A 21,347-nucleotide genomic window follows, 5' to 3' on the forward strand; every position below is an offset into this window, starting at 1 on the left:
AGACTTAAATGTGAAAAAAGAATTTAACAAATCTTGAAAATGTAGATTCTTCTTCTTACATCATGGCAAGAGAGGAGTTCTTATATAAGACACAGAGCACTAGATGATAAAAATTGATGAATTCATTATATCAAAACATAAGACTTCTTTACAATGAAAGACATCACAATGCTAAAGGTAAAGTTACACTGGTACTTATTTCACAATCTATTTAGATTTTTTTCTCAATTAAAGTATCTTTAATGTAAAGATTCAAATAATATTACTTAAGGAGCCCGAGGGACCAATAAAAATAGTGAACTGGGCAGAGATGTGGGCTCTTTAAATAGATTAACTGTGAGGATGATGAATAATTAAAATTATAAAGGGAAACATTTTCACTTAAAACAAAACCACTGAAGAATGAACGAAGGAAAATTTGATGGAAAAAAAAGAGTGAAAGAAGGTTCTGCCAAAATGTCTCACACATCATGACTGATGAACAAACACAGTGACAACTTGAGATTTGTTGTGTTCTTTCAAGTAAAGTGGACAAAATAATGTTTGAGGAAAATAATAACTGGTGATGGAATATGTTGTTTCCAATAAAACCTGGAGATGAATCTTAAAAGTCTGCAGTAAAAACTCCAATGTGGAGAAAAGTGTATTAGCCAAAATCTAAGTGAAATGATTGATGGTTTATTTGTTATATTAATGACATAATTCATGGAGAATGCGTATCATTGAGTAAAATGCTCAATTAAATATACTGTGATGGAGAAATCAGGATGCATCTGAGAGATTCTGTGCAAAACAAAACCAAGGGATTAAGGGGCCATGGTGACTTCACTGTGATGATGTCGTCACAGTGGACTTTCTGCTAAAGAGTTTTGTGCAAATATTGTATTAACTGCTTTAATCACCCACCATATGCATAAAACAAGGTTCTAAATGCTTTCAAGGCTATTTTCTAAACATGAAATCCATTTCTAATGGACAAAGAATTTTCATTGGTGAAGATCATCAAAGGAAATGTGCTGTAAGATTTACAGGCAATTCCAGAACCAGATTCTCCCAGTATTTTCATTTGGGGGGAGGGTATAGTTCAGTGGTAGAGCACATGCTTAGCACGCACAAGGTCTTGAGTTCAATCCCCAGTACCTCCCTTACAAATAAATAAATAAATACCTAATTGCCTACCCCAACCGAAAAAAAAAAAACCAACAAATTTTTAAAAAATGACATGATTGGAAGAACTGTAGATGGCATTATTTAAAGAAAATAATATTTGACTATAAGACCTGCTATGTTTTTTTTCTTTTGAGAAATTTGTCTATTTTGTACAAGTATGATTTTATGTTTTTCAGTAAACTTTTAAAGAAAATATTTTAAGAGGGTATATAACTTCATGGAGCACATGGGGTATGAATTCAGTGAGGGACTGAATTCATGTTCTGCTCATTGAGTAGTAGTAATGTGAGTCTTAGGGTCTTCACTTGTAACTGGGGACGAGAAGACTCCAGTGGCTGCGAGGCAGGGCAGTGGTGTGGAGTCCTTGGCACAGTGTCTGGTTGGTGGCAGACACTCAGTAAGAGATACCTTTTATGAATACGATGGTTATTTTTTTTACATTATTCATTTGACAAGAGGTCTAATAACTTTTTTTTCCTCATTAAATTACTCCACATGCTCTTCTGTTTCGGGTTTACTTACTTCAGTGGACTGAAGTGAAAATAAATCTCCCTGAAAAATCTCATTGTATGATTACTAAGTCATTTGCAATAAATAGCTATGTTGATGGACCAGGTAGGTCCCAGAATTATATTTCCCATAGTTTCTATAACACCATCACCCTTCTCAGTTTAAGATATTCAGTATCAGAATATGAAAAAGAATATATGTGTGCTCATGTATGACTGAAGCATTGTGCTGTTCACTAGAAACTGATACAACATTGTAAACTGACTATATTTCAATAAAGATATAAAAATAAGGAGATAAGATATTAAGTATGATGATGCTATTTACTTCTTCCAGGTAAATGTATTCACTTAAAAAATTTTTTTTCTAAAACAATAACAAATCAAACCTGTATTAGGCTTACCTAACTAATTTGGCAAAATTATTGATGAAATTTTGCAGAAAACTGAAACTATGATATTCCTTTATTTTCCTTCTCTGAATATAGCAAAGATGAATTGTGTTTTATATTATTAAAATATTTCTCCTACCCAGTTGGAGGAGGCATTCTCATTTGGGTTAAATAACTATGATTTTTTAAAATTGCAGTATAGTTGATTTACAATGTTGTGTTAATTTCATGTATACAGCATAGAGATTCAGTTATATATATATTAGATATATATATAATATATATATGGATCAATTAATAACCATGATTTTAATGCTTAAATGGTATCATAATTAAGACATTAAGTAACATGTCAGCTGGATTTGGCTTTATTTACATGTAAAATAAGGAGCTTTAATCCAAAGAAAGGTTTTCAGAATCTATGTATTACTGAGGGTCATGGTTTTTACACAGTCTTCCCTTAACTATCAATATACTTGCTAACTGTCATTAAAGTTCTGTAAAGGGTATACACATATGTAAATCGGGGAAGCACTTCAAAATACACATGTGTACCTATTAAAATTACTACCTTAGACTGTTTCCGGTGGATGGATCTTAGCTCATCTCACTGTCTAAGATTATTTTTAATGTACTGAAAACACTCCTCTTACTGAGATACTTTGGAAATGTAATTAAATACCAAGATCGCTCCTAATATGATTAGGGAGAAAGTACAGCTAGGCTTTTCTAAGCCAGTTAAAACCATTGTGCCTTCTGCCTTACTCAGCAATAAATCACATCTGATACCTGCAATCAGAAATACCATGTAAGCATTTCTGTTCTTTTCCTGTCTGTAAAAGGTCAGAGGTTGTATCAGAATAAGATTTCTGATGGGCTCACATGAAGTCTAACTCAGATGGGGCAGACACCTTCTGAACTGCTTTATTTAGTGGGATTTGAGGTTGTTTTGCAAAATTGATGATATACTTCAGGAAGGGAATGTCAGGTCTGTGGTGGATATAACATAGAACCATGAACTACAATAATTATCTTTAAATTACCTAAGCTGAAGAGCATAATGTCCAAGTTCCAACAAGTTAGTATAACAACAAAAATCCCCACTAAATTTAAGTATCACCTTCAATTGTTGTATTTTATTTTAGGTTTAGTAATATGAGTGCCAGAGAGAAACAATGAATAGAAAAATTATCTGAATATAAACTATCAATAGAGAATGAAAATTTGATCTCATTGATTCAAAAGAAATTGAAAGCTGTTTTAATTCTAGGAAGGTTTAGATGTTGAAAGGAAAGGAGTTTCCTCCTCTAAGCATGTAAGGGTCTCTGAGAAAAATGTGAGGACTGTCATTTCAGGAGATTTTTAGAACAGAAGAGTCACACATCTCTTTCTGATTTTGTGTTAGTAGGAGAGCTATTTGTTGAGTCTTCAAGGATGACCTAGGCTCTCCAATATCTGTATGAATAAATGATTGATTCTATAGAAAAATGATTGAATGTAAAATGTGGACACAATTTCAAGATTTTTTTTTTCAATTTGGTCACAGAATACATAATTTGAGTACTCTCTGGAGATGGCAGTAATGAAGAGCATTTCATTAGGGTTGCTTTGAACGCAGACCACACGATTTCTGCACAAATTGGAAAATGAAAAACGTCTCTTGGCAAAGCAGCAGAGGCCCTGGTGCTAGGCAGCATGGATTTAAATCTTGACTCTCCCAATGACTAACTGTGTGACTTCGGTCTAGTTACTTAACCGCACTGGGCTGTCAAATAGGGGTAATACTGCCTCAGAGAGTTCTTGAGAGTAGTGAGATAATTCACGCTAAGCTCTTGGGAAAATAGCGAGCACAGAGAACTTAAGAACTATGAGTTATTACAGCTAGTTCAGAGCAGACATCCTCAGCATCTTGTTTTTGCTGAGACCCGGAAAACAGAATGTCCACAGGTGCTATATCCCACCTTGGTCCAATTTCTAAAAAGCAGCCTTTCTTCCTCTCTCAGGATAAATGTCTTGTGGGGATGCAAATAAACAAGAGGAACATTATCCTCAATATAACTCTGAATCTGTTCTAACTTAAAATAAGAGTAATTTAAAAACTTCAGCTCTTGATGTTACTAACAGGTTAATAACAACACATGTCACAGTAGATTATGATGCAGTCAGTTCTGCTGAGAACACATTTTTCTAGGAAATCAAGGGAAGGGGGAAGTACTTGGTAAAACAGAGGTTACAGTTTGGATAAAGCCATTCAATTATTTAAGATCAGTGTCTTTACCACCTGTCCATCCATCCACTTGTCTCTCTATCCATCCATCTGTCTATCCAACCATTCTTCTATCCATCAAATATTTATAGGAAATCAATGTGGGGTCAAAAATACTGAAGAAACTCTGTCAAGAAGCTTGTATGCTTCCTGGAGTCTGGGGTTTCTTTGCTTTGCTATTGTTCTTGGTTGAGTTGGTTTTGTTTTCTACTCTTTGGGGCAACCTCTCATTCTGGCAGGAGGACAGAAAGAATACAATGTCTCCTAATAGTCTCAGAGTGAAGTATCTTCCTGAGTTTTCCTGTAGCTTGTTTTCTTCAAAACAGCTGTTTCCTTAAATTCTTATCTCTTAGATCACAATATGCAATGCTGTGTTTGAGAAAAACAATCAGAGCTTGCAGGTGTAAGCCTGCCTGATCGCAGATTCTGCTCAGTGGAAAGTATCCTTGGACAGACATTCAGAGGAGGAGAAAAGGAAGAGCCATTTTTCTCTTTAATTCTTATTTTTTATTGATGTGCAGTCAACTTATAACATTAGTTTCAGATGTACAACAAAATGATTGAGATATACATGTAGATGCAAATACATATGTATTTCAGATTCTTTTCCATTACAGCTCATTACAAGAAATGGAATATAGTTCCTTGTGCTCTACATTAGGTCCTTGTTGTTTACCTATTTTATATACAGTAATGTGTATCTATTAATCCCAAACTCCTAATCTATCCCTTCCCTCCACTTCCCTCCTGGTAACAACAGTTTGTTTTCTATGTCTGTGAGTCTACTTCTGGTTTGTAAATAAAATCTGTACTTTTTTTTAGATTTCACATATAAGCAACATCATATGATATTTGTCTTTCTCTATCTAACCTACTTCACTTAATATGATAATCTCTAGGTCTATCCATGCTGCTGCAAATGGCATTATTTCATTCTTTATAATGGCTAACTAATATTCCATTTTATATAAATATACCACAACTTCTTTATCCATTCATCTGTCGATGGACATTTTGGTTGTTTCCACATCCTGGCTATTGTAAATAGTGATGCTATGAACATTCAGGGGCATGTATCTATTTCTCCAGATTTGTGTTCAGGAGTGGGATTGCTGGATCATATGGTAACTTTGTTTTTAGTTTTTTAAGGAACCTCTGTAGTGTGTTCCATCGTAGCTGCACCAAACTACATTTCCACCAACAGTATAGCAGGGTTTGGAAGAGACATCTTCAGATACAGAATCAGAGTATATTCTGTGAAACTTTGGACAGTTTCCTTGATTTTCTTCTAGCTTTTATTAGTGAACTAATAAGGTGGCTTTTGGTTTACATTTAAGTTAAATATTACTCTTTGTGGATTCATGTGGCAAGTATAATTTAGAATAGTTTTGTTTAATTTTGCTTGTTTCTACTTCAAGGGAGTTATTCTACTCAAAGTAAAATAAATCTTTAACTTTAGTGAGGATCTACTTCTTTCATGATTGATTCTGGCACATGTTTATTTATTTCACAGATTAAATGATGAAGAAATTGTCGGCCATATCCTCACAGTATTTACTATACATATATACAAACATACTACAAAAAGTGGGATAGAATAGAAAAAGGAAAAAAAAGTTAAGAATCTAACTCTATCTGCTTCCCAGAATTTCCCACTAGATTTTGCATAATCAGTAACAGTATGTTACATAGTCAAACAAAATATTAGACATCAACAACAGAAGTGATACATATTTAAATTACCTCTTGTTCCAAGTGAAAAATAATTTAACTAAGAAATCCTCCTATTGGTGCTGTGGGTTTTGCTAAATTAATGTTAGTTCTTTTCTTGCAAGCGTGTGGTGATGATTAGGAAGACGGTGGTGGGGTACTTGGAACTCTGCACTTGGCACTGGGGAACCTCACTGACAGTAACTGTTGCTGTGTATGAAGCATCAGGCAGACCAACCCTGGGCTGAGGTGTGTGAATTCTCAGGGCATCTACTCGGAACTAAAAACCTGTTCTTTTCAAGAATATTGCTCACAAACGGTTAAACCATAAAAGGAAAAAATCAGCACAAAAGATAACTAAAGCAGCAGAGAAATAGCCGTCATCTTCTTCAGTTGAGTATTTGACTTAAAAAAATCGGTGTATTATATACAGAATAAATTAGTCGTTAAGATGAAATACACAAGAAATCTGACATAAAAAACAAATGATGGTTACCAAAGGGGAAAGTGAGGGGAGGGATAAATTAGGAGTTTGGGATTAACATGTACACACTACTATATATAAAATAGATAAACAACAAGGACCTACTGTATAGCACAGGGAACTATATTCAATATCTTGTAATAGCCTATAATGGAAAAGAATATATATATGTATAAATGTATAACTGAACCACTTTGCTATATATCTGAAACTAACCCAACATTATAAATCAACTATACTTCAATAAAATTTTAAAAAGCAAGTAAAAAATAAGAAATATGCATTACTGGATTACTTATATAATGTATAATTTTTTTCTCTGGGTATAAAAATTTCCCCTGGTTACATGTTAAGTAAAAGGGCATTCAAAAATACAGTATTTTCAGGACAATAAAGTTATGATAAATTGGTCTAAAATGAGTGATGGATTTATATATTTGGATGCATTTTAATAAAGAGGAATTTATTATACTTTTTGCCAAGCTTACAGGGTAGATGAGCGTGGAGAAGCAGGGTTCTCCTGACATTACTGTGGTCACAACAGAAATCCAGTTATCTGACTATGTAATGTAATCCTTACACCAGGATTCCAAATTTTAACATTAAAAAAAGTAGTCTAATAAAACAATAACCAGAATGCCAGCAATTCAGAAATAGCTGCACTTTCCAGAATGAGTATGTGCAGGTGAAATTCTGCTGTGGCAGTTTGATGTTGCGGACTTTTCAAAGGTGTGGTTTTGGTGAGGGAACATTCTTACATGCCCTGAAGAGTAAACCATTAAATTCTCAGCCTCTTGAAAGGCTAAGTTCTTTGCACCAAAGTCATCCCTGTTCTCCCCTGACCCTCATCACACCCCTGGACTGTTTAACTGTCCGGGAGTCACGGGGAACCCTGGGCCAGCTGAACCTGACCTTGGGTCCCCCTCACCCTGCAGAGAGCATTGGGAAGGATGAATGTCTTTTACACTCATGACTTGAAAACACCACCCTCTCCATTTTCTTTTTCTTTTTTTTTTTTTAATTTTACATCTTGGACTGACTGAGTGTCAAAAAGACTGTGTCACAATGTTCTGTCTTTACACATGCTGTGCTTGTAAAATGTGAGCGAGGGAACCCAGAGAAGAAAAGGTTCTCATATATTTACCTAAAGGAACTGTAAAAATGGAAAATCTCAGTGCAAAGAAGCCCATATATTATTAGAGTCAAGAGTTTGGAAGGACTGGAAGATACCTAAAGCCCCTGTAATCCAAACACCGACCTCACAGTCAGGTCACCCACATGCTGCCTGGTCCCCGGCTTCCCCAAGGCTGCTCTCGCTCCAGGTGAGTCCCTTGACCCTCACCACTACGCCAGACTCCCCAGGAACTGGGGAGAAAAGGAATTCTGCTTCATCACTGGGGAAGACCCGGCCTTGCCACACATTCTGCTCTGTTGGTGAGCACAAATTCGAACTGGGTATTTTCTTACATCTCAGACCGAGTCCTGGCTAGAAACTGGCCCTTTACACTGTGTCTTGTGCCTGAATCTCTATTTTTATTATCTTCCTTTGGAAGTGGGGGCTGTCTCATTCTTCCCAGGACCCTCAGAAACCACTTAGTAATTTTTTTAATTTAAAACTTGTTTTATCCTTTATTTATCTATTTTGTTAGTTAACACATCCTTCACCTCATGTCATTTCTTTTTTGTCATAGTTGTTGTCATGGTGAGAATATGGAGGATTTACTTTCTCTGGAACTTTCCAGGAAACATTATAGTGTCTTTTAACTACAGTCCTGATGCTGTACATTAGATCCCAGAACTTACTCCTCTACTAACTGGAAGTTTGTGCCATTTGACCAACATGGCCCGATTCCCCAGCCCCTAGACCTTGGCAACCATGGTTCCAATCCCTGCATCTGTGGGTTCAGCCTTTTCAGACTCTGCATATAATTAGTATCACTCAGTATTTGTCTTTCTCTGTCTGGCTTACTTCACTTAATATAATGCCCTCAAGGTCCAGTTGCAGATGGCAGAATTTCCTTCCTTTTTATGGCTGAGTAATATTCCATTGTATACGTTTACCATATCTGTTCTATCCATTCATTTGTTGATAAATATTTAGGTTGTTTTCATGTCTTGGTTATTGTGAATAATGAATACCTGTGGGAAGACAATATTTAGGTTGTTTTCATGTCTTGGTTATTGTGAATAATGAATACCTGTGGGAAGACAAATATTGCTTCAAGATCTTGATTTCATTTCCTTGGGATATAAGCCCAGAACTGAGATGTTTGGATTGTTTGGTAGTTCCATTTTTAATTTCATCAGGAGCCTTCATGCTGTTTCCCACAGTGGTTGTACCAGTACAAGGGTTCCCTTTGCTCCACATCCTCACTGGCATTAGAAGACCACCTTCCCATGGGAGCTCTGCTGCCTCCAGACATCATCTTTCTAATGTGGATGTACATCTGTTTGGCTGTATCTCTAGAGTTTGCTGGTTTCTGTCTTTCCCAGGACCATGCTCCAGCCGTCTGTTACCTCTGAGGGACAGGCCACCTGCTGCCTGTCACAGTGCTCACTGATGCAACCTGTCACCTCCCCGAATCCACTACTTCCAATGTAGCCAGCCCCCCTCCTTTCAACAGCCACTGCCAGTGTCAGAAGGGAGCTTAGGTCGTGGTGTTCTGACTACCCAGGTCAATGTGCCTCTTGTATCTTGATTAGAATGTAATTTCTAGTAGGTGGTCATCTAGTTGCCTAAGTCTGACAGGCAAGGACCCATTCATGTTTGAGGAAGTCCCTATGAACACTAATGATTAGCAGAAATGTTTTTCTTATGTGAACTTGAAATCAGGGCTTATGTAACACAGACAGTGATTTTGTATAAAGTAAAAAAAGTACCTGTTCTAGACAGACCAAGTTTAAAAACAAGTCTCTATATCCTACAGTCCAACCAAGGCCACAGGGTTTGGCCATGGGAATGTGCACAGAATTTTTGCCTCACTTACCCCCTGGCTGGGTGTCCTTGTGCAAGACCCAGCCCAGACAATGCTATATGGTGGCCCACAGATTGGTTCTGGTTCTGCTCCTTGAGTCTCAATGGCTCTTTCCCACAAGAAGGCTCCAATTATTGGGTAACAGCCACTCAATTCCCTCTGCAGTTTCTCTTCTTTGGGCCAAACATCTCAAGTTCCTTCCATTACTCCTCTTTACAAATGTTTGAAATGACTTCACCTCCTGCTTGGCTTTGTTTGGAGCATGCATCCATTTATCTGTATTTTTCTTCAAGTACACTATGAACCAAACAGAACAATACTGAACATTGGTTTCACCAAAGTGGAGTGGAGTGTGGTTCTAAGTCCTCTTGTTCTACAACATTCTGTATTTCTTTGGAATCAGCCTCAGACAGTAGACAGTTAGAACAGGATGGAAAGAGAGACTCTGAGCTTTATCTATCTGTCTATTTATCTAGCTAGCTAGCTAGATATTATTGAAGTATAGTTGGTTCAAAATGTTGCATTAGTTCCTAGTGTGCAGCATAGTGATTCAGTTACATATACATGCATTTATTCCTTTTCATAATCTTTTTCATTATAGGCTACTACAAGGTATTGAATGTAGTTTCCTATGCTGTACAGTAGGACCTTGATGCTTATTTTATGTACAGTAGTTTGTATCTACTCTCAAATTCCCCATTTATCTTTCCTTATCCCTCTTCCCTCACTGGTAACCATAAGTTTGTTTTCTATGTAAGTTTGTTTCTGTTTTGTAAATAAGTTTGTTTGTGTCCTTTTTTTAGATTCCACATATAAATAATATCATAGGGTATTTTTCTTTCTCTTTCTGGCTTACTTCACTTAGTATGACAATCTCCAGGTCCAACCATGTTGCTACAATGGCATTATTTTATTCTTTTTTATGGCTGAGTAGTATTCCATCACTCACACACACACACACACACACACACACACACACACACACACACACACACACCCCTTATCTATCCAATAATTTATCAGTGGATTTTAGATTGCTTCCATGTCTTGGCTATTGTAAATAGTGCTGCTATGAATGTTGGGGTGCATGTGTCTTTTCAAATTATAGTTTTTGCCAAATATATGCCCAGGAGTAGTATGATTGATGGAACACAGTAATACTCTATTTTTACTTTTTGAGGAATTTCCATACTGTTTTCCATAGTAGCTGCACAAACTACATTCCCACCAACAGTGTAGGAGGGTTCTGTTTCAGAACACCTCTTCTTCCTTATACTTTGTGGACTTTGGAATGATGGCCACTCTGACTGGTGTGAGGTGATAAGTCATTGTAGTTTTGATTTGCATTTCTCATAGTTAGAAATATGAAACATTTTTCATGTGCCTAATGGCCATTTGTATGAGACTCTGGGCTTTAAATAGCAAGTATTCTAAGGTAAATAACTATCAAACAGAACAAAACCAAAGTTATATTTTCTTAAGATCATTTCTTAAGAAGGAATATAAAGAAAGTTGTGAGTCACTCTGAGAAAGCAAAAGCAAAGTGGTTTTGTGTGATGAGTCTAATTAGGCTTAGTAGCTTATTCCCCTCCATAAAGCAAATGCTGATTTACACACGTATTTCCAAACTATCTTCCTTCAAGTCCATGTACATACATATGCTTCTCACTCAGTTATTAAAATAATATGTAATCTATACCTTATGTCAGTTATAACAGTGTCAGAGCTTTAGAATAATTTCATGAGACTAGACAGAAAAAAATAAACACATTTTGAGAGTAGCATATTTCACATAGAAAAAGGGGAGATGGTAAAAACAAAGAGGTTCTTGTCATTTTCTGTATTAAGAAAGGATCTTCTAATTAAGCCTTTAATGATATTGAAGATCTTGGTGGCAGAGGTCATGAAATTCAAGATCTTTAGGCAGCATATTACATCATGGCACTGTGAATTCTGAAACTGTTTTTATGCTTTTAAATTGACTGACTGATGATTTGGATGAACTAACTAAATGGTCTGACTAAAATGTGGTCTGGAGGCTGACCCATGTGTCTAACTATTAACACATATTGGTATCATCTCTTTTGGCTTTTTTAGTAAATCAGAATAAGTTCTCCTGGAGAAGGCAGATGCATGATGTAAGGAGGGTGGAGGGAAGGAGAACAGGCATGATGGGAAATTCCAAGGTGGCGTAACAAACTTGTAAACATGGAGACTCCAGAGTCAGACAGATGTGGTCTCGGTCCTGACTCTCACTTTACACTGTGTGACATCTGGCCAAGCGATCTAATTTATCTGAGCCCTAGTACCTCATTTCTGAAACAGGGTTAATAATAGCTATTTTGAAGCAGTTTTGGAAGAATTAATTAAGATTATATTATGGAGGGCTCCCAGGATACAGCATATGTTCAATAAAATGTTCATTATTGTCTGTCTGTCACCCAGGAAAGTTGACCCAGGCAAAATGGTACCAGGAGATGTCTGAAGGACTGGAGAGCTGGGTTAGATCTTTAATTCATAATTTTTTTTGGTTCCAGTGTTGGTTAGAAACACCAGCTTTTACTCTTTCACTTTAAATAGATGTACTGTACATACAGAAGAGCTGTGTACAGCAGCCCTTCTCTGCAGAAAAAAAGTTTCTCTTCTCATTATCCCACATTAAAGATTCTGGGGGCTTAAAAGCTCCCCACAGTCAGAGAGTTAACAGACTGATTTGATGACTTGGAGTCCTCCTGGATGAGGATATATATGCAGAGAAGACATTATTAGTCATCTCCAGTTGTCAGCTGTGAAGTATGTAGCCAGGGACTAAGTAAATGATCTGTCCTAATTTCAACATATTGTTGGCTTTGGAATGGGGGCCAAGTTTTCATGACATGTCTCCAGCTGGCATCCCAGTAGGGCTAGTTTTCTGGATGGCAATGCATCCTGTCCAGGATCCCTATGATCAAAAGAACTCAGCAGGGGAATTAGCCTGTCAAAGAGATAATGCTCTGTCTCTCCCAGAGAGTAGGGTTGTGACAGGACCATTATAAGATGCTGAGATAGGTTCGATATTTTGTAGGGAATCTACTAATTTCAGTTGATTCCTTTAATTACAGTAGATGAGGGAGATTACATCTATGAGATAGTTTGCTTATTAATTTTCTGTTTTTTTGGCCAACACTGTCTTTCGGTATACTTTTTCATGATGACATATCTGTACATAAACAACAATGGAGCCTCTGTGTAGACAATCAGGAAAGAGAGTACAACACAACGGCATGAAAGAACTTGACATTCAGACCTGGAGGATTTGGGATTCAGGCCCGGGTTTTCACATACAGCTTGCAAGTTTCAGGGTAAAGTCACTTCACTATTTTAGCCTCAGATCACTCATCTACAAAGAAAGGGTTATGATATCCACCTCCAAAGATGCTACCAGGATTATAGGAAGGGATGTAAGTAATGGGGACCCTAAAGGTAAAAGGTTCTCAACAACTGTTTCTTGGATACAAGGCATGAAATATTTCTCATGGGGTGGTTCTCCAAATAGCAGCAACTTTACTATCTGTTAATTGAAAAAAATGTTCAAATATTGATTTAGATGTGAGAAGCTCTGTGTAACTCTTAGGACTCTATGGTTTTCCTATTCCCCTGGAATACACATCAGATCCTCTGACTGAAGGTGTCAAACATCTGAAACAAAAAAATTAAAGCTAGAAATGTATTACTCCAAATTTATAAAAAATAAATAAATGGAAAAGAAATCTAAGTAATTAAACTTTTCACATATTATTTTCTGTAAGTGTATAGCATTTGTATTTCTAAGTTAGTTAAAGCTAAAACTTCACTAAGATGTTTGGGACCGTGTGTATGTGTGTGTGTGTGTTATTAAACTATGTCTAGTTATTTTAAATTTAAATTTATTCATTTATTTATTTTAGAATTTTATTTTTTTAACATTTTTTATTGATTTATAATCATTTTACATAGAACTTCACTTTTTTTAATTGAAGTATATAGTCAGTTTACAATGTTGTATCAATTTCTGGTGTACAGCACAATACTTTCACCATAGGCTACTACAAGGTACAGTTCCCAGTGCTCTACAGTGTAAACTTTTAAATCTATTTTATATATACCAGTCGATATCGGCAAATCGCAAACTCCCAGTTTATCCCTTCCCACCCTCTTACCCGCTGGTAACCATAAGTTTGTTTTCTGTCTGTGAGTCTGCTTCTGCTTTGTAAATAAGTTTGTTTGACTTTTTTTTTAGATTCCACATATGAGTGATAACATGGTATTTTTCTTTCTTTTTCTGGCTTACTTCACTTAGGATGACATTTTCCAGGCCATCCATGTTGCTGCAAATGGCATTATTTTATTATTTTTATGGCTGAGTAGTATTCCGTTGTAAAAATATACCACAACTTCTTTATCCAGTCATTATCAATGGACATTTAGGTTGTTTCCGTGACTTGGCTATTGTAAATAGTGCTGCTATGAACATTGGGGTGCTGATGTCTTTTTGGATTAAGGTTCCCTCTGGATATATGCCGAGGAACGGGACTGCTGGATTGTATATTAAGTCTGTTTTTAGTCTTTTGAGGAATCTCCATACTGTTTTCCATCATGGCTGCGCAAAACTACATTCCCACGAGCAGCGCAGGAGGGTTCCCTTTTCTCCACAGCCTGTCCAGCATTTATCATCTGTGGACTTTTGAATGAAGGCCATTCTGACTGGTGTGAGTATAGTTGTTATTACTGATAAAAAATAGTATTTTCAAATAATTCAGCATGGCTTCCTAGAGTCAAATTCATTCACACTTTGGCTACTGCTAACATGATCATGTTTAATAAATGTTACTTTATGAGACTATCAGGTTATTTTGCAAATAACTAGGAAAAAAAATCTCTCAAAAAAAAAAAAAGATAAAGAAAAGTCAAGCAGCTTAACTCAGGTCAGGTTCTGACCCAGATTTTCTCAGTGAGCACACACGGCTTCTGGGGAAAGAGTGTGGTATTTTGGAATTGGCATTGAGTTAGTCAGGCCACGAGGATAATCCTTAGATATTCATTACATATGTGAACTTTAGCTTTGTGTTCTGAGTGGTACTGATGGTCTGTCTATTAATATTTTGTTGATGATAAAAGCAGCACAGAGAGTCAGGTGGCACCGGATGGAGTGCTCCCTGGATACAGATCAGGCCAGAGTGTGCGCTGAGTTTCAAGCAGGTGTCAGTACGAGGAAAAAGGGAAAGGAATAGGAAAGTGTAGGTAAAAGCAAAGCAGAGAAGGAGAATATGTTGAGATAAAAGCATTTATGAGCAGAGCTGCAGGGTGTGGACCCAGGTTTGACATGTGGGCTTTGCGCTCCATGGGGAGGGAGGCTGCCGACCCTGTGCCCTGGGCTGAGACCCAGACTGTGTGCCCAGGCAGTGTCACTCCCGTAGGAGAAAGTAGAGATCAAAATTGGAAGTTTGAGATTAACAGACACACTACTGTACATAAAACAGATAAACAACAAAGACCTCCTGTAGAGCACAGGGAACTACATTCAATTTCTTACAATAAGCTACGATGGAAAAGAATCTAAAAATATATGTATGTGTATGCATAACTGAATTGCTTTGCTGTACATCTGAAACTAACACTGTGAATCAACTACTCTTCCACAAAGAATAAAATTTAAAAAAGAGAATGTCATACTTTCATTGTCTACTCACAACATGCAATACTTATATTTGTTCAATACAACTTCAAACATTTTGACATTTTCAGCTGTAATTTGTATGCTACCATCTTCAGCCATAATTTTAGAGAAATTTTTTGGAATAAATCAAACACCCTAACAACAGTTTTAAAGTAATACTTTAAAGAAGTGTTTGTTACAGAAATACCAGTATCTGCATGAAACTAATCACCTACGTTGTCGTCCACAGAGAAATCAACCAGTCTTCTCTGGGTCTACTTCCTCCCCTTTACCTACCAGTGAGCTATTTAAAAAAATTAGTTTTGATTATTTCACAGAATGGTGGTGTAGTTGGCCCTCTTAGTGGGTACATTTGCCTTTCCCTAAGTCCTCTTGAGTCTTTTCAATAAAATGCATTGGATTTAATGAGAAAAATATTGTGTAATCATAGGCAAAAACTGTAAATTTTAGAAAGGCATTATTGAGAAAAGACAACTGGATCAAAGAAATACTCACTTCTAATGTGGGTATGATTCCTGGCGTTAGGCTGACACATCTTGCCCGCTGAGAACAGACTTGTTTGACCTTGTTTGTGTTGCCATTCTGGTACTGTGCTCATAAGAATTAAGACACAAAGGAGGGTCTGGAAAAAGTGTAGTCTCTCTGTGGCCATACAGTCTGGACATACAAACGAAGAGGTCAGGAGCTTTCTAGGAGTCTGGGCTCATGCTTCTCCTGCCTTCCCATCTAACACATTACAGACACGCCTGCTTGCTTAAGAAATACAGTCTATGAACAGTGCTGAGTATGTTTACACACAAAGTCAATCGGGTCAGCTACTCTGCCATGAGACACTTCTAGTTTTTAGCTTGTGTTCTGCAGAAAATTATACATTTCTTTTTTGGGGGGGCTATGTTCCTAAGAATAACAGGGCCAAGGTATTTAGCTTAGAGAAAAGCAAACACATGCTAATCTTTAGATATAAAAAAGGCATGGGGTAAGTTTTCTTCCCTAGCCTAACAGCATCCCTGGAAGGGAGCTATCACACTAGAACGAGCTTAGGGGATACTCTGCAAATTAGTAAAAACATTTTTGGAAAGCTGTTTGCTGAGAGTTTTGAAAAATATTTTTAAAAAAATCTAAAAGGAAAGACTGAGGGAAAACACAGGTCTCCAAGCACTCTGTGAATCACAGCCAGAAAGCCAACTATTTGCTACTGCCCTTTCTTGTGCAGTGATTAGTGTATCTGAAGTCGATTCAGAACTCTGAGTCAACTTCCTTTTTCAATACAGTAGACATGACATTCACGCCAACCAACACGCTCCTCCTCAGAGATTTTGCCTTCCCTCTCCCCAAGAAGTCCTCTTGGCCCATGACAGGACCTACCCCGGCCACCCAGTCACAGCTGCTTGGATTGGGGTGACAGCTGACCAGAGCTGGACAGTCAGTCCTTTTCTGAGAAATCTGGACTCAGAGCATAAGGACGGGAGTCTGGTTTGAAAGTTCACATCATGTCGGAGCCAAACTTAGCACCACTGCCAGGTAGGACTGCAGCCAAACCCAGAGATCTAGTGTGGGGCTATGGAGCCCAGAGCAGGCAGAATACTCTGCAAAGGGTAGGAGCACAGGAGACACAGCAAGGGAGCTGATCCAGGAAATAAAGACCCCATCAGAGGTGAGTTCCTTGAGATGGTTTCACTTAATTTCTCCACTTGGCAACTGGGGTGGATCCATGTTTTGTGGGGCCTGAGACATACACAGTTTCACAATCACAATACAAAATTCGGTACCAGGGCCCTGGAACTTACACTGCATGACTCTACGTGGTCCACTGTTTACGATCACCTGGTTTCTGATGGAGATAGCAAAGCCACGCCAAGGGCTCAGGAGGAATCAGGGCTGGTTCTGAAAGGATCCTTCCCTGCAGGCCCTGGACTGGGGACAGTATGGTGAATTCTTTAGCCATCCCAACTCTGGAAGCCCCACGTGCTCCCAGGGCTCTGAGGGCAATACTCATTCATTTACTCTCTGACTCCCCCCACACCTTCCCGCCCCTCCTGCTGTGTCAGTGGTGCTGCTGGCTCCCTGGGAATTTACTTGTGTTTTACGTGACCCTTGAAAGGGAGCTCCGATGTTTATTTTCTGTATCTGGAATTCTGCGGACTGTTCGGCATCGTTAAAACCATCTGCTTTCTTTTTGAGTCATTATTCGTTAAAAAAGGGAAAATTTATGAGGCACATGCTGTGTCCCTGTCTGGCTGGACTTCTCCCTCCTGGTCACATCCTGGAAATATTTCACATGGCTTCGTGGCCACTCTTTTAATCCTATGAGGCTGAGAACAGTTTAGGAGACGGGGTAGCTGTATTTCTGCTGCTGTCTGAAAACGTGAGCTCTTGGCCGCAATCTATACAGCACACTTCAGATAAGGCTTCTAATACTGGCTACATCAATACTCGTCTCTGTGAAATGAACAGAAAAGACAATCAAAGGGAAAACGACTCAGAGTCAAGGGGATGCCTCTTCTGTCCCCCATCCCCCCACAATACCCACAGCACACACGTGTGCGCACACAGATTGTAGAGCCCTGCAGGGCAGCAGTGACCCAGAAACACATCAGCACTAAGACAAAAAAGACATAAAAATCACAGGAACTAAATTCAGACCCCCACGTATGAAATACAATAATGTTTTTGAAGGAAGAACTATACCTGGAATGAATGGATTTTTACAGGGAGAGTGGATACTGCTTGATTAACTTTCTGACAGTAGAAAGTGAACAACTGAATTCTCTAAAAGTCACCAACCCTGAACATTAAAAAGGGAGCAAAAGCAACATACACAGTGATGTATACTAGGTAATTTTTGTACTAAGTGCATTCCATGAATTCTTGCACAGAATTCCCCAAAGAGCTCGGTGTTCTTCTTCTTCTTATTTGATAGATGGGGAAACTGAAACTTAGAAAAGGTTAAGGGAGTTAAACTGACACCCTGAGCAAAGGTGACACAGAGACTCCAATATCTGCATGCCAGGGCTTTTAAAAACCATTTTCCCCTAAGACAGAGTGAGCACCTGGCAAAAGTCTTGTTGAAACAATCCGTTTGGACTGAAGTTTAAACAGAATTGGGGGCAGGTCTCTGTTCTATTCTGCCGCCTTGCGGGTGGTACTTCAGAGGAAAACAATATTAGCTGGAACAAAAATAGGGGTAGACCTGAGGAATCTGTCCCATACTTGTGACGCTGAGCATTATAAGCCTCATATGGTTTTATTTGAGTACTTGTCTTCTTATCTCTTTGCTGGGTCTTGCTTTTCAGAAAAGGGCACTGTCTTCCCTTTGGTGTCCTGTTCGATATCTTACCCAGAGAAGAAGTCCCAATTACTTATGGAGGGCAGAGACCACGAGAGGAAAAAGATTTTTTTGGATACGTAAGATGGCAAAATTATAAAGAAGTAACAGAAGTGGAGGACCAATAGGTATTTAAAAATCAGGAATAAGTGAGGGAGGCAGGCGCAAAGATACAAAATTTCTTGTAATAACATATACTTGGAAAAAATATGAAAAGAAAAAATATATGGACGTATATATATGTATAATGGAATCACTCTGCTGTACATCGGAAACTAACATTGTGAATCATCCACACTTCAATAAAAAAAAAGTACAGAGCATAAGTATTTTAGGTCAAGCAAAGATAAAATCATATTAGACAAAGTGATGTATGATAAGCTTGAAAGAAAAACTGAAGAATGTGAGGAAAACAATTATAAATTATTGCTCAGTGATTTCGACACACTGGAGTAAAGTTTATTTGATAACTTTTGCTACCCATGTTTAAAAAACTAAAAAGCCCAGTATTATTCCTACCATTAGATTTTTAAAATGCCATTGATGGGAATTTTTCTTACAACATTATGTAATGGAAGCGCATATGTAGTTAAAAGGGAAATTATTATTATTATTATAGGGTTCTATTATAATAAAATTTTATTATCATAGGAGAGAGCCTTGAAAATTTTTAATGAGGACATTTATACACTCTTTGAGTATATAAACCTTTTAAATTTCTATGGCCTAAACATGCCCAGTCTGAAGAAAGATGGGAATAAGAGAACACCTTAAAATTTTTGAAATAAGTATAGACCTACAGAAGTTGCAAAAATAGTACTGGAAGTTTCCATAAACCCGTCACTACACTTCTCCCAATGGTAACATCTTAAGTAATTATAATACTTTTTCAGAACCAAATTGGCTTTGGCACAATAATCACACTACAGACCTAACTCAGATTTCATTTGTTTTCATGCTGTTTTGAATGTGTGTATAATTTTATGAAATTTTCTTACATGCATGGATTTGTGCTACCTACCAACACCACAATCAAGATGCAGAACTGGGGAACAAAATGAGCAATAACAGAGAGATGCTATATATAAGAAAACTATTCTAAGGAGGACAAATCAATGCGATACAAGGCCAGAAATATTAAAAGAAAAAAAACTGGAAAAATTAAATAGAAAGGAAAAATATAAAACCCTGAAAATAGAAAGGTGGGGGTACAATGATGTAAAAATCACATTTGGAAGGTTACCACTTTCAGAAGACTCAGTAAATATCAACATATCTGAGCCACATTGCACAAGGGAGGGGCAAAGCCAGGAAAAATGTAATAACATGTTGGCAAAAACAGCCTTTTTTCTTGAAAAAAGGGTATGTGGCGACAGAAACACAGGGACCTCGATCTCACTGAAGAAATGCAAATTAAGTTTTGAAATGCATTTCTATGGACACAGAAATACAGATATTAAGGAAAATGTTATAAATAAGATTGTTACTCAAGTCAGAACAAATGAGTGATACAGACTGTAGCTATAAAAGAGATTTATATTTAAATTTACTTTTATTTATTTATTTATGTAATTGAAGTATAGTCGGTTTACAACATTTTGTTAGTTTCTGGTGTACAGCATAGTGATTCATAGTCTTTTCCATTATAAGTTATTACAAGATATTGAATATAGTTCCCTGTGCTGTACAGTAGGACCTTGTTGTTTATCTATTTTATATGTATTTTTTATTATTAATTCTTCTTAGATCATACATTTGCCAACCATGTAAGAACCCTTATCTGAGGGACTAAAATTCACATAGGGAACCTTTGAACCTTTTGAAGGAAGAGGCTCCCATAAATGAAGTCACTGTCAACTGCACACATCATTGTGACAAAGAAAAGTCAGCAAGTCAATACATGTCAGGCAGGCTGTGGTCTAAACCAAAGTTTCATGTCTGTTGACTTTCCAGAAGACCTCTCTTTAGAATGCCTGAGTAAATTGGGGGAAAAAAGTCAACGACAGAAATGTTCAAATCTTTAACAGAACAGAACCAAAATGGAAACACCATTCGCATGCAGCTGTGTCTAATAAAAATATTTTAAAATGCTCATTCAAAATCTAAACAGTCAGAGTGTTTACTTCACTCAATTCATAAAGAACAAAAAAACCCCTCTCATTTAATGTCTTATGAGAGGGATAGATATGAATTACACACTTTATACACGATCCTATATTCAACTCCTTAGTTAATCAAATCTCAAGGTAAACTCAGAAACACTGACAAATTCAAAGCAACATTTTTAGTGAAGATTTTCAGAAGACAGGCCCTTTAGCTGAAATTTAATTTAAAACCTCATCTCTACCGGAGGCTGAAATCTGCACGGTGAATTTTATGTCTCAGCTGGTAGCACTCATTATTTCTACAGCTTAATGTGCTCCTGACTCATAAACCACTTACTTCCAAGCCCCTGGTTTCCATAATAGTGCTTATTCCAGTCTAAGATTAGCTAAAATTTCACCAGAGTGCCTTTCCCGACGAAGTGAAGCCACATGAGTATCATTTCCTTGGTGTCTTGTCGGAATAACCGAAAATACTTAACTAAACTGAATAACGTAGCTGTATTCCAGCCTTGTCTAGATCGTGGTATATAAAACAGACATACCTACTTATGCATGAATTCGTGTGTGGGTGTGTGTATTTACACAGTCAGAAACAAAGATTACCTGTCTTCATTTGAATTCCTATTTGTGTTAATAACTGCTTTATTTCTAAACCCCAGTATTTTAGTAAAATAATGCACTGAATGCAACTCAGACTTGAAGAGCATTTTTCCAGT

The 21,347-nt window shown here is 37.3% G+C and overlaps 1 protein-coding gene across 1 annotated transcript in view; it reads right to left on the reverse strand.

Annotated features, from left to right (window-relative positions):
• The window catches only part of KCNQ5 (potassium voltage-gated channel subfamily Q member 5), a 456,708-nt gene that overhangs the window by 236,944 nt on the left and 198,417 nt on the right, over positions 1-21,347 (reverse strand). The window lies entirely within an intron of this gene.

Source organism: Vicugna pacos, chromosome 8, assembly GCF_048564905.1.
Source record: "Vicugna pacos chromosome 8, VicPac4, whole genome shotgun sequence".
NCBI classification, from domain to species: Eukaryota; Metazoa; Chordata; class Mammalia; order Artiodactyla; family Camelidae; genus Vicugna; species Vicugna pacos.